The sequence below is a fragment of the Neomonachus schauinslandi genome, chromosome 11 (genome assembly GCF_002201575.2).
Source record: "Neomonachus schauinslandi chromosome 11, ASM220157v2, whole genome shotgun sequence".
Taxonomy (NCBI): domain Eukaryota; kingdom Metazoa; phylum Chordata; class Mammalia; order Carnivora; family Phocidae; genus Neomonachus; species Neomonachus schauinslandi.
In genome coordinates, this window is record NC_058413.1 from 73359896 (window position 1) to 73373008 (window position 13113).

Sequence of the window (13113 nt, forward strand, 5' to 3'; positions counted from 1 at the left end):
AGAATGGCCCATAAGCACATAAAAAAAAAAAAAAAAACAACATTTAACAGCTTTAGTCATCAAGGAGATGGAAGTTAGAACCACAGTGAGGTAACACACCACATTCACCAGCATGGCTTAAGTTACGTTGACAACACCAAATGTTGTCAGAACATTTGGTGAAGCAACTAAAACTCTTATACATTGTTGGCAGGAGAGGAAAATGGTATGAGAACATTGGAAAAGATGTAAATTCTTATAAATTATATAGTTTCTTTTAAATTATATAGTTTCTTATAAATTAAATACACACCTCCTCTAAGACACACCCATTCCACTCCTAGATATTTACTCAAGGGTTCTGAAAACACATGTCCGTCCACTAAGGGATATGTCTGAAAAGGTTCATATTAGCTTTATTCATCATAGACTGGAAGATCAGGTGTCCATCAATAGAAGACTGGATAAACAAACTGTGGCATATTCATACAGGAAAAAGCTACTCATCAATGAAAAGAAACCAACTACTGATCTAAATGACAACATGGATGTGTGAATCCTAAAAACCTCCTGTGGAACAAAAGTTTCCACAAAGGAATACAAATTTTATGATTCTATTTATATGAAGTACCAGAATAAGCAAAACTGATTTATGGTGAAAAAATCAGATTCATTCCCTCTAGGAATGTTGAACCAGGAGTTTGCTGGGAAGGGATATGGGGAAACTTTCTAGGGTGATGATTATGTTCTGTACCTTGATAGGGGTTTGCATTGCACGGGTGTATGTATTTACAGGAACTCATCAAATGGTATGCTGGTGATTTTTTCATTTCATTGTATGTGAATTTTATCTGAAAAGAAATTGTAAGCGAATATTGGAATTGTAAAGAAATAGTGAAATTTTGTTAATAATATTGAAGTATTTGGAGGGCATGTATCAATATCTACAACTTACTTGAGAATGCCATACAAATTATATGAGTTGCTGGATGGATAGAGAATCAATATATGATAAAGCAAATATAGGAAAATGTCAACTGAAGAAACTATGTTTGGAAATTTTATGATAGAATGTTGAGAACAAAAGACAATTGAGGCTAATTGGCAGATCACCTGTAAGATGGAGTCCTGGCCCTGGAAAAAGACTCTAGAATCTATCTGATGTACAGGGGAACAGACAAAAGAGGCTACTGGGTCCAGAAGTTGGCTTTCTTTGCTCTATTCTAACTTTGGCAATGAACCTAGGGGCTGAGGCATTTCTTAAGACCCACTGGCTCATGCTCTCTGCAGTTGGTGACTTTAAGAGTTCTAGAAATCTGGAACAGAGAGGGGCTGTCTGATACCATTTACTCAATCTACTGAATACCTACTGTGTGCTATTCTGTGTGCTAGGCTTGGAGGATACTATGATGAACTGAATAAAAACGGCTCCTGCCCCTTTTTGATCTTACCATTGATAAAATCTGCTCTTCTACTCTGTCGTTATTGACGCTCTGACTAGAAGACTTGCAAAGTCCTTTTACAAGCTTTGTTGACATTTCTCCAATCTCTGAGTTCAAAAACCCCTTGCTAATATTGGACCTGAATACCTCTATCTAAACAGAAAGAGATTTTTTTCTTGTTTTACCCTCCTGGGAGTGGAACTTAACACAAGAAGATCCCCAAAGCCTCAGAATAGCTCAGCAAGATATTGGACACATGCCTAGTGACCCAAAGTCACCTTACACTCCTCTGAAGTAGAGGCGTGAGAGAGAAAGTGTAGTAGGCTGCTAAGCTCGACCCTCTGCCCCACTTCCAACACAGGTCACACCCATTACCATTCCTTGCCCTGGCACCACAGCCAGAAATCCTGCCCAAAGTTTAGCTTGGGGACATGGCATCAGGAGAGGTGGCTGGCCTACTCGGTAGCTGGACGTGACCTTGAATCCCACATTACAAATCCAATTGCTCCAGCCTCACGTTTAGCATACAAAAGAGAAAATTCCTTCCTTAAACGTCTGTTTTCCCCAACATTCTTGGTGGAATGTGGGCATATTTTGAGCTGACTATTTATGTTACAATTGCCCCGGAATTGGTTGAGCGGTACCATACTCAATAAAAAGTAAATAGAAACTGGTTGCCTTCTTTAGAAAGGCTGCCACGCTTTCTTTCCATACAGTGACTCATCCCTCTGCTTAACTGCATACTTTCCCCTCTGCAACGTCCAGACTGTCACCTCTTTGTCACCTTTATGTGCTTACAAATCCACCAGCTCTGAAAACCTCTTAGCAAGGTCATCGTCCCAGCTGCTCACCACCCCTCCTCCCGGCTGAAATCTCTTTGTTTCTTCCCTGTCCTTTGTCTCTTCTCCTTCCCCAAGAATTTTGACTCTCAGAAATTTAAATATCTGTTTTCCTTCCCTAGAATGCTATTTTTCAGACAGCTGGAGTCTCGGGAGGTAATGATATGACTCGGGGAAAATAAGTGCTTGTTTCCCTATCTCTGGTGCCAGTTAAGGCGATTGGTGTTCAGGACTTTCGGAAGCTCTTTGAAAACGACAGGGCTGGCCGGATTCCAGCAATTTACCTTCTGAAGGCTGAGCATGTCTGGGCAGTGGCTGCATAATTTGGATGGAGTCATCCCTGATGAGACAGAGTTGGCTCAGCCAGGGAGCACTCGTTGCTCTTTTAAACTCCACGGCACCAGGGGATGAAGTCACCTTTCTTCTTTTAAAACCAACAGATTGGCCCCGTAAGTCCCTGCCACTTCTGTTAGAACTTGGTGTTTTTTCTCCTGCTGGTCCCCAGGACCTTCTCTCAGGTAAGGAAGCTCTGATTTTGTGGGTTTCCATGCGGGAAAGCTTGATTTGAGGGGGACCTTGGGGGGGCACCTCTGGGTAGAGTGGGAGTCAGGGCAAGGGACACAGCAGGTGAGGAGGAGGGCTGGGTCCCGGCCGGCCCAGTGTCCACCTGGGGGGCTGGTAGGCTCTGAGCTGGGCGAGCAGAACCCCACTCAGCTCCGAGCTGCAGTAGCAGGTTCTCACGGTGGGCATGGAAATCGAATCCGGGATTGGTTTCGGGTTCCTGTTGCATAACCAGCACGTTGGTGAAGCAGCAACGGGTGGTCTCCTCTGGGTGGGGGCCGGCCTGGCTGCTTTGCCATCCTGACAACTGGCTTTGTGTTTGGGGTAGAACCCTCCTAGGGTCCCGTGATAAAAGCTGATGTGCCGGAAAGCGGCAGCTGTCTGGAGAGCCTTCAGTTGCCAGAGTACAGCAGGAGACGAAGGGGCCCGGCTCCCTGTTGTAACAGGCAGGGACCTTGTGTAAACAACGGCTGCGCTGCGGTGGGGGGCAGAGCTATCCGAACACATCTCAGCACCTGGCCAGACGAGGTTGCAGGGACGGAGCATGAGCCTTGGGGTGTGCGTGTGCAGGTAGACCTGTGGTCCTAGGGACTTCTTCGAAGCTCCCTGCAACACTTTCGATGAGTGATAGGAGGCTCTGTCACTGATTGAATCATACAGCTCTTATTAGCTCTGGAAGTCTCAATAAAGACATCTTGGTTATGATGGAGGCACCTGCAGGGTGATAGATGGCTTTTGGAGAGAGGGTTGAACCACTATGGAGGGAAGACATTGAGAATTACGGAGCCCCTTTATTCCTTGACACGGAACCCTGCCACACAGGGTATTGAGTGCGTTCGTCCATAACCTTTGAAGGGAGCAAAGAATCTCATTTCAATAAGAGATGCTTGTTTTGTTTTAAATACAATTGCCTACTGGCTGTCAGCTCTGGCTTGCATGTTCACCTCCAACTTGGCATGTCTAGAATTATCCTTACCTGAAATCTGCTCCCCTAGCTCAGCACAAAGCATCTGGTTTTCCATGACAGATTTCTGAACTTCATCTTTGACCCCTCCTTCATCCTCGCATGCCCACATCTAATTTGCCAACACATCCAGCAGATTCTGCTTCCATGCTACCTCTGAGAGCCATCCATTCTTCCACCTCCATGGCGATTTTCCTCGTTTAAGCCAGGATCACCTCCTTCGGGGAATATGGAAGCCTCCCATCCAGGCTTTCCCTCTCTCCTCACCTTTCCAGTGCAGCCAGCATGATTCTGCTGTAGTCGATCAGCACCCGCACAATCCAATCCATCACTAATCTGGTGATTCGGCCTCCTTACTATCCCTCGAAAATGTTCACATCTCTTCCTCTAACCACCACTACCTTGGTCCAACCCCCCAACACCCTTTCCCTGAGTTATTATGGTAGCTTCTTAGCTGACCTCCCTGCTACCAGGCTCACTCCGGCCCAGTAGAAGACACTTTAAACTTCTTATGTTTCCAAGCTTTTAAAGGACATGTTGTACAAGAGCAGAACTTGAAACACTTACTCCTCTATCTGGGGTTTAGAAGTATCAGCATTTTTGTGGCTTTTGTAGATACTTCAAGGAGGGAGGCAGAGGGAATGGGGGAAGTTGGGGATGTATATCGCAGCGGGAAGAGGGCCCGAGGAATACGTCAGGCTCACGCCTTGGAACTATGCAGGTCTACGGTTGAATCCCAGCTCCTCTTCTTAATGTGGCCTTGACCAAATAGGTAAGGCTTCTTGAGACTCATTTTCCTCACCTGTAAAATGGAATGGAGGTAATAATCCAGCGTCGCTAGGTGAACGGCACAGTTAAATGGGAAGGCTGTGAAACACAGCAGACTCTGAAACCTAGCAATTAAGAATTTTTAGTTCTTTCCTTCTTTCTGTTCCTTTTAAGGCTTATAATCTCTAACTATCATGTATCTTGGAAGTATTCGTGTGTGTGTGTGTCTATAATTGTCCACTTTGGGCACAGTAGAAAGAAGGAATGGCAAAGAAATGCACGAGAACTCTCTTAAAAGAATTTGCAGTTTACTGAGGGAGGCAAAGCAAACCTCAGTAGCATAAAAACCTCTATAAAACAAGCATTCTGCAGTTGTCATGTGTCTAGTACCAGTTGAGCACATAGCAGCGAGGGCTTGTGCAAACAGGTTTGTGAATACCTGTAGATGGAGTGTAAGTAGATCTGTATCTAGAAAATTTCCAATTTCGGTTTGTTGGGGACTTCAGAATCATCGGCCTCTCTGCTGTTGAAGCAAAACTTCCTGGAAGACTTTGTCCTTTTAGGGTGACTTAAGGGCATGCAGATTAAGTGCCATGCAGTGTGTAAGTGACTTTACTCATTCATTTATTCATTGAGCATTTATTGAACACCAACTCTGTGCCAGGTCCTACGCTGTACAATTGCTTTGCAACCCTTCCATGGGACATGGAGGGTAATTCTCCTGTTGAATCACAGCTAGCCTCTTGGAATTGTTAGGCGAATAAAATAAGAAGAAAGTGACATTGGGGATATCCATGGCTAGGTTCTAAGAAGCTTTGCAGCTTCCTGCTGGGGGTTCTTGGCTTACTCACTCTGGGGGAAGCCAACATTGTGTAAAGTCACGTGCTGGCCACCTGGCTCCTGGGGGGTGGGGGTGGGGGGATGTCTGATATGTAGCATTTGGCAGTTTTCATGGAATAGGTACTCCCACCATGGCTGATTTCAGGCTACCAAAGTGATAGCACTGAATGCAAGGTTGGAAAGAAAGACACAGAATTGGCTCTTACAAGTGGGTACGAGCCAGCCCCAGTGATTGCCTGCTAATTCCTCGGAGACTACCATGCTTCGAGAAAGCCAGCTAGGTGGATAGGCTACACGGAGAGAAGGCCAACCAGCCCCAGATTTTCCAGCCATTTGAATTGAGGCTCCAGGAATGAAGCCTTTCAGATGAGTCCAGACCTGGCCACTAGCAAAGTGTAGCTTAGGAAGGACCCTGACTGGGAACTGCTCAGCTCAGCTCGTCAAACCACAGAACCTGAAGAAATACAAATTTATATCATCTAAGTTCAGAGGTGGTTGTCTCGCAGCAAAAGGTAACTGGAACAAGCTGGCGATCTTGCTTTTGCAGAAGCCAGCCTGGATGGAGCCCCCAAGGGAGTGTGGAGGAGTAGAGGAGTCTATCCAGACAATTCTTTGCGCATAGTGTCTGGCCTCAGATCACAAAGGAGAAAATGTCTTAGTTAAAGGCCTGAGGAAGAGACTCTACTTTACCAACTAGATGTACTGTTGTAACTAAATCAGTGAAAAACAATTCTCTTAGACACACACACACACACACACACACACACGGGCATGTGCCCACACACACTTCTCTCACCTTCTCCTTCCATCACTGTCCAAAGCTCTGCTGGAAGATCACTACCTGCTCTTTGGGCTCCGCTTCATCCTCCGCGTGGGCTCTGGGAGTGCGGGGAAGGGGACAGAAGAGAACAATAAGAAGTCAAGGAAATGCCCAATCCTGACGTCTGGTGGAAAGCCACTGAGACCCCTAGAAAAGACCAGCAAAAAGGAATTAAAACAGGAGGCTTGGGGAAGACACATGGATGAGTGGTTAAAGCATGGATTTTGATATCAGATGACCTGGATTCCAATCTGGATTCTGACATTTTCTAGTTGTCTGACCTCGGAAAGCATCTTGACACTCTGTTCTCAGTTTCTCCATCTAAAACCTGGATAATAATACCATCTCACAAAGTTCTCATGAAGATTAAATGCGATGATGTCTACAGAATGCTTAGCGCGGTACCTAACAGTGTGCTGAGTTAGCAGCAGGTGACAAGTCCCACAAGCCTTGGTAAGCCCCGAGCGTCGGTCCGTCAGTCGCACAACAGGCGCCCAGGGTAAGTATTCAGTAAATACTCAAATCAGACTGAGTATCTGTATTTGGAATATTCTACCACCATTCTTCTTGTTTTTTTAAAAAAAGATTTTATTTATCTATTTGAGAGAGAGAGAAAGAAAGAGAGAGAACAAGTAGGGGGAGGGGCAGAGGGAGAAGCAGACTCCCCACTGAGCAGGCAGCTTGACATGGGACTCTATCCCAGGACCCTGAGATCATGACCTGACCCCAAGGCAAGACACTTAACCGACTGAGCCACCCAGGCACCCCGACAATTTTATCCTTATCGTCCCCCAGATAAACTTCCAAGGACTTAAAAAGCATAAGTATGCATTTTTTTCTCCTTTAAGTGTGCAGTATGAACCAAGACCACATTTTCTCATTTCTTGTGAGTCCTCTTCATACCTTCTACTGTGTAATAGGTAGTTGAGTTGTTCAGTGCTCACAGTGTTCAATACATTTTAACTATTATCATTTTTAAAATTCTATTTAAGGACAAATTTAAGTTGGATGACTTATGCTGGGATCCTGAACCGAGCATGCTCCAGAAATCTTAAGGTTACCCATTTATAGATGCCACAACTTTGGTAGGACAGTCAGGGTGAGGGATAACATGATTCTTGAGAGCAAAATCTGAGTGTTAGGTTCTCTTTTTTTATTTATACTTTGTGAATAAGAGTTACTAAACTTTAACCTAATGCACTGACATTAGGCAGACTTGTCTCGTGAAATTTATGGTTAGTCCAGTCATGTGGATTTTTTAAACAAAGAATAATGCAAACATTCTGTTAAAGAATAGCTGAATTGTGTGTTTTTTAAAAACTTGGATTATGAAATATTTATTGATTTGTGAGTGTGTGCCTGTTTGGCCCAGCCCGCCACCCCGCCCATCCCCTCCTCCCCCCCACCCCCCCACCTCCCCCACCCCCGCCCCCGGCCAGTGTTAACGTTTTGCATAACTGTAGCATAATATCAAAACTAGGTAACTGATATCAGCACAATCCAGAGACTTTATCAGTTAGATTTTATCATAGATTTTATCAGTTATGCATGTACTCATTTGTGTGCATGTATATAATTATATGTAATTTTTGTCATGTTAACTTCATGTAACTACCACCGCGATCAAAGATCTGTACCATTACCACAAAGCTCTCTTCTACAACCCCTTTGAATCCACCTCCCATCCCTAGGCCTTTGAAACCATTAGTCTGTTGTCCATCTCTGTAATTTTATTTCAGGAGCATTATATAAATAGAACCATGCAGTATTTAAAGATTTTTTATTTATGTATTTGAGAGAGAGAGAGTGTGTGAGCACGAGTGGGGGAGGGGCAAAGGGAGAGGGAGGAGCAGGCTCCCCACTGAGCAGAAAACCGGACGCTCCATCCCAGGACCCTAGGATCATGAGCTGAGCTGAAGGCGGCCGCTTAGCCAACTGAGCCACCCAGGCGCCCTGGAATCATGCAGTATTTACATGCATGAGATTGACTTTTTCCACTCAGCATAATGTCCCTGAGACCCATCCAGGTTGTTGCACGTATCAATAGTTGGTTCTTTTTTATTGCTGAGTAGTATTCCACAGTACGGATGTACCACAGTTTGTTGAATTATTCACCCACCGGAGGACATTAGGGTAGTTTCCAGCCTGGGGCTATTAACACATAAGCTGCTGTGAGCATTTGTGTGCAAGTTTCTGGGTGAATGTAAATTGTCATTTCTCTGGGATAAATGCCCGAGAGTGTAGTACCTGGGTCCTATGAGTAAGTCCATTTCTAGTGTGAAAATTAACTGCCAAATTATTTTCTAGAGTGGCCATAACCTTTTGCATTACCACCGGCAATGTATGAGTAATGGAGTTTTTCCGCATCTCCATCAGCATTTGGGGTTAGCACTATGTTTAAGCCACTCTAATAGGTCGGTAATGATATCTCATTGTGATTTTAATTTGCATTCTCTAATGGGTAATGGTGTTGAACATCTTTTCATGGGCTTATTTGCCATCTGTGTATCTTCGTCAGTGAAATGTCTATCAATGTTTTTTGTTCATCTTCTAATTGGATTGTTTTTTTTTACTGCTGAGTTTTGTGAGTTCTTTATATTCCAGAGACATGTCCTTTTTCAGATGTGCAGTTTACAAATATTTCCTCCTTCTCTGTAGATAGGATTTTTCACAGAGCAAAAGTTTTTAATTTTGATGAAATCGAACTTACCAATTTTTCCTTTTGTGGATTATTCTTTTAGTGCAAAGTATAAGAACTTTTGCTTGCTCCTAGTGCTCAAAGACTTTATCCTATCTTTTTCTAAAAACTTCATAGTTTTACATTTAAGCCCGTAATCTGTTTTAAGATAATTTTTGTATAAGGTGTCAGGTTTGGGTTGAAGCATGGTACCAAACCCAAACACTATACACTTAAATACAGAAAATGTGCAACATGTAGATGAAAACAGTATAAATGACAAATGTCAAAATACAAATGACAGGCAGAAAAGGTATTTGCAGTACCTGTGTAACATAGCAGAACATATTTTCCTAAATATAAATTTCCTAAAATTTAAGTAGTATATCCAATAAGAAAAAAAAGTAAACTTGGACCAAGTACATGAATAGGCTGCTCAGAAGAAAAGAAATGCAAATGGACAATAAACTTAAGAAGGGATGATAAGCCCCCAATTTAAGGAGCACAAATTAAAAGTGAGAAAACTTGCTTCTTTTTATTACAAAAGAATTACAAAATTAACATGCATTGTAAAAAATGTAAAAAACATAAAAATATATAATGTTAAATGAATGTTTCCTTCAAAGCCTCATCATACCCTCCCAAGCCTGAAATCTTTCTTCTTTCCCTAGAAATAATCTCTCTGAAAAACTTTCTATTCCTTCCAGCTCTTTCTCTGTGTGATTAGAAGTGTGCGTGTGTGTATTTCCTTCTTATACAAATTGGATCCTCTTTACAAATTGTTTTGCACCTGGCTTTCTACAATTGACATCATCATCATGACTTTTCATATCGACTGTTCGAGTCACCTTATTTGTTTAAATGGCTGCATAGGATTTACAGTGTAACTGCACCTTATTTTATTTAAGTATTGAGAGGCACTCAAATGTTTCTTTTTTTCTTTCATTACAAGGAATGCTGCATTATATACATCTTTTTTTTTAATAATCTTTTTTTTTAAAGATTTATTTATTTATTTGACAGAGCGAGAATGAGAGAGAGAGTACATGAGAGGGGGGAGGGTCAGAGGGAGAAGCAGGCTCCTCACTGAGCAGGGAGCCCGATGCGGGACTCGATCCCGGGACTCCAGGATCATGACCTGAGCCGAAGGCAGTTGCTTAACCAACTGAGCCACCCAGGCGCCCATTATATACATCTTTGTGTTCACTTGTTTTACAGCTGTATTCTGTAGGATAGATACTCAGAAGTGAAATTGCTGGCTCAACGGACACATGAATTTTATATTAGAGAATATGCCAAATTGCCATTTCAAAAGCTCTCTCCATTTATTCCTCTACCAAAATGTGAGGATACCTATTTCTTCAAAAAGTCACCATCTCTTGACGCTGTGAATTGTGTAAGACTGATGAATCACAGACCTGTACCCCTCATAAAAATAATACATTATATGTTAATTTTAAAAAGTCACCACCCCCTGATATTAACCAATGCTTTAGAACACTCTGACGTGATGAGTGAAAAGAGTGAGCATTGTTTTAATCTGCATTTTCTGAGTATTGAGATTGAATGTGTTTTTATACGTTTATAGTTCATGTCTGTAACTCTGTTAATTGTCAGTTTATAGCTTTGCTTGCCTCTCTGTTGATTGTCATTTTCTCATTGCTATGTGAAACTCTTTTATAGTCTGGATATTAATCTTCTTATACATGCTGTAAATATTGTCTTCCTTCACTCATTTTTATTTTACTTTTCTTTATTGTGTCTTTCTTTTTAGAGAAGTTTTAATTTTATGTAGTGCAATCTGTCTATCCTTTATTTTATGGCTTCTAGATTTCATATATTAGCAAAGTTTTCCCACTCCAGGAGAAAATTATTTCTTCTAATATGCTCAGGGATTTGCTTTTATTGTTTAGATCTTTTATTTGTCTTGAATTTGTATATCCTGTGATATAGGAGTCCACCTTTAAAAATAGCCAATTAACCTAGTACTCCTTGTTGGATAGTCTATCTTTTCCCCGCTGACTTGAAATGTCAATTTTCCCATATGCCAAGTCAATTTCATTGACTATTTCTTAAATTTTTTAATCTATGCGAATAAATAATTTATCTATTCTGCCAACAAAATCACGTTGTTTTAATTACTTAAGCTTTATAATTTGTTGTATTACGGAAAGTAGTTACCCTCTCAAATCCTGTCATTATTTTTCCTTATCAACAGTTTCTAGGTTAATAAGCAAGATGCGTTTGTAAGGGAAAAAGCCAGCCACAGGAAGAAAAGATATGTGTGCGTTTGTGTATGCATGCATATGTGTATATGTATATACATTAACATATTCATAAAAATATATGTATACACATATAAAAATATATGAAAGCATATGTGCATATATACATGTGTGTACATATATACATGTGGATGTTTGCATAGGCACAGATAATTCTTGGTGGGGCACACCAGACCCTATAATAATGACCTCTAGGGAGTGGGACTGTTGGGAATTCTACAGATGAGTGACATTTACTTTTCACTTTGCATCATTCCCCACTTTTTATGTATCCTTGAAAGAATTTGCATTTCTTTTATAATTAAGAACAGTATATGATTTTTCTCTGCCAGAAATCCAAGCCCGAATAAGGGCATATTGTCTGTATCAGTGTTTCTCAATCAGAGCTACACATTAGAATGACCTGGGGAGTTTTTAAAAAAAGTACAGATGTCGAGGGACCTGCCCCAGAGGCTCTGTTTTCATAGCTCTGGGAGAGAGCCTGGGCATCAGCATATTTTAAAAGGGCCCCAGGTGGTGCCAATACGCAGTCACAGTTGAGAACCATCGCTGTAGATGATACGAGGCCTAAAAGGGTCCCCAGAAGGCCACTGCGTGATGAGGTCTTTTTCAGAATATAATTACTTGGGAATGCAACCCAAAGTAATCCATCACTTCTCTGTCAGGCTAAGTGTTGGCGTGAGACTGAGTGCAAAAAAGTGTGGAGGGGTGGAAAAGAGCTTTGCTTGAATGTGTGTGAAAGCATCCATCTCTGCGGTAGGCCTTTTTGTTGAAAGGTTTAGACTCATTCAGGCTTCCTCGACACATAAGAGATTCTTTTAAAATCATCATGACCATAAAAGATACAGGAATCTCATGGAAAACCGAAAACAGCACAACAGCTGTGCCTCAAGAGCCCAGAACTGTGGTTGGTTTTAGAAGGTTCCAAGGGAGTTCCAGGACCCAGGGTTACCTGGAGACCCTCCCATAGGAGACTTTCAAAATTCTTTCATCTGGAGAATTGCTTTGTTAAAATGAAATGGCTTTTGGAAGCCTAATCTGGGAAACAGATCAAGGAGGAAATTAAAGAAGCCTAAGGATTGACTGGAAAGCCCATATCATTGTAGCTCTGCGGCTGACATGTGCCTTCCTCTGATGCTGCTCCCCATCAGTTGGCTGATTCTGCCTCTGTGTTCCTGACGGAGGAGCTGATTGACCCAGCTCGTCCCCCGGGGTCTGTCCCTGGTTGGGCGGGCTTTTTCATACCAGGTAACTACAGAGATGGATGGAATGGTTCATGGAGTCAGGTGCTCACCCGAGCCAGAGAGGGCATGGGGAGGAAAAGTGAGCGTGTGAGAGTTTCCCTTAGAATGGGAGAGTGGAGAGAACATGGATCACGATTCACCTGGACAGGCCAAGCACTAAGTGGGTCCTCAGTGAAGGTTGAATTGGAGGATGGTTTCCAAGGGGGTGTGAAGCTGCTTCAATTCAAGCCAAAGTACTGAGGAGCAATCTGTCAGGAATGGGTCGCTGGCCCTTGCGTTCCAAGTATCTCTAAAGGTCTTTTTTAGCTCTACTAATTTGGGCTTTTAGAAGGTCTTAACAGCCTAGGAATTCAGGAGAATGGAATTCATTTTCCCTTGGAATTAGGTCTGTGTCTGAGGTGACTGTGGAGCCCTCCAGGTGTGGCTTGTGCAAATTGACAGGTGCTCTAAGTGAGAATACATACCCGAGTTTGAAGCCTTGGTATGAAAAAAAGAAATCTAATGTTGTCTTTAGTACTTTTTTATATGGATTACATGGGTTTTTTTTTTAAGATCTTATTTATTTATTTGAGAGAGAGACAGAGATAGGGAGAGAGAGCACGAGCAGGGAGGAGAGGGAGAAGCAGGCTCCCCGCTGAGCAGGGAGCCCGATGCGGGACTCGATCCCAGGACCCTGGGATCATGACCTGGGCCG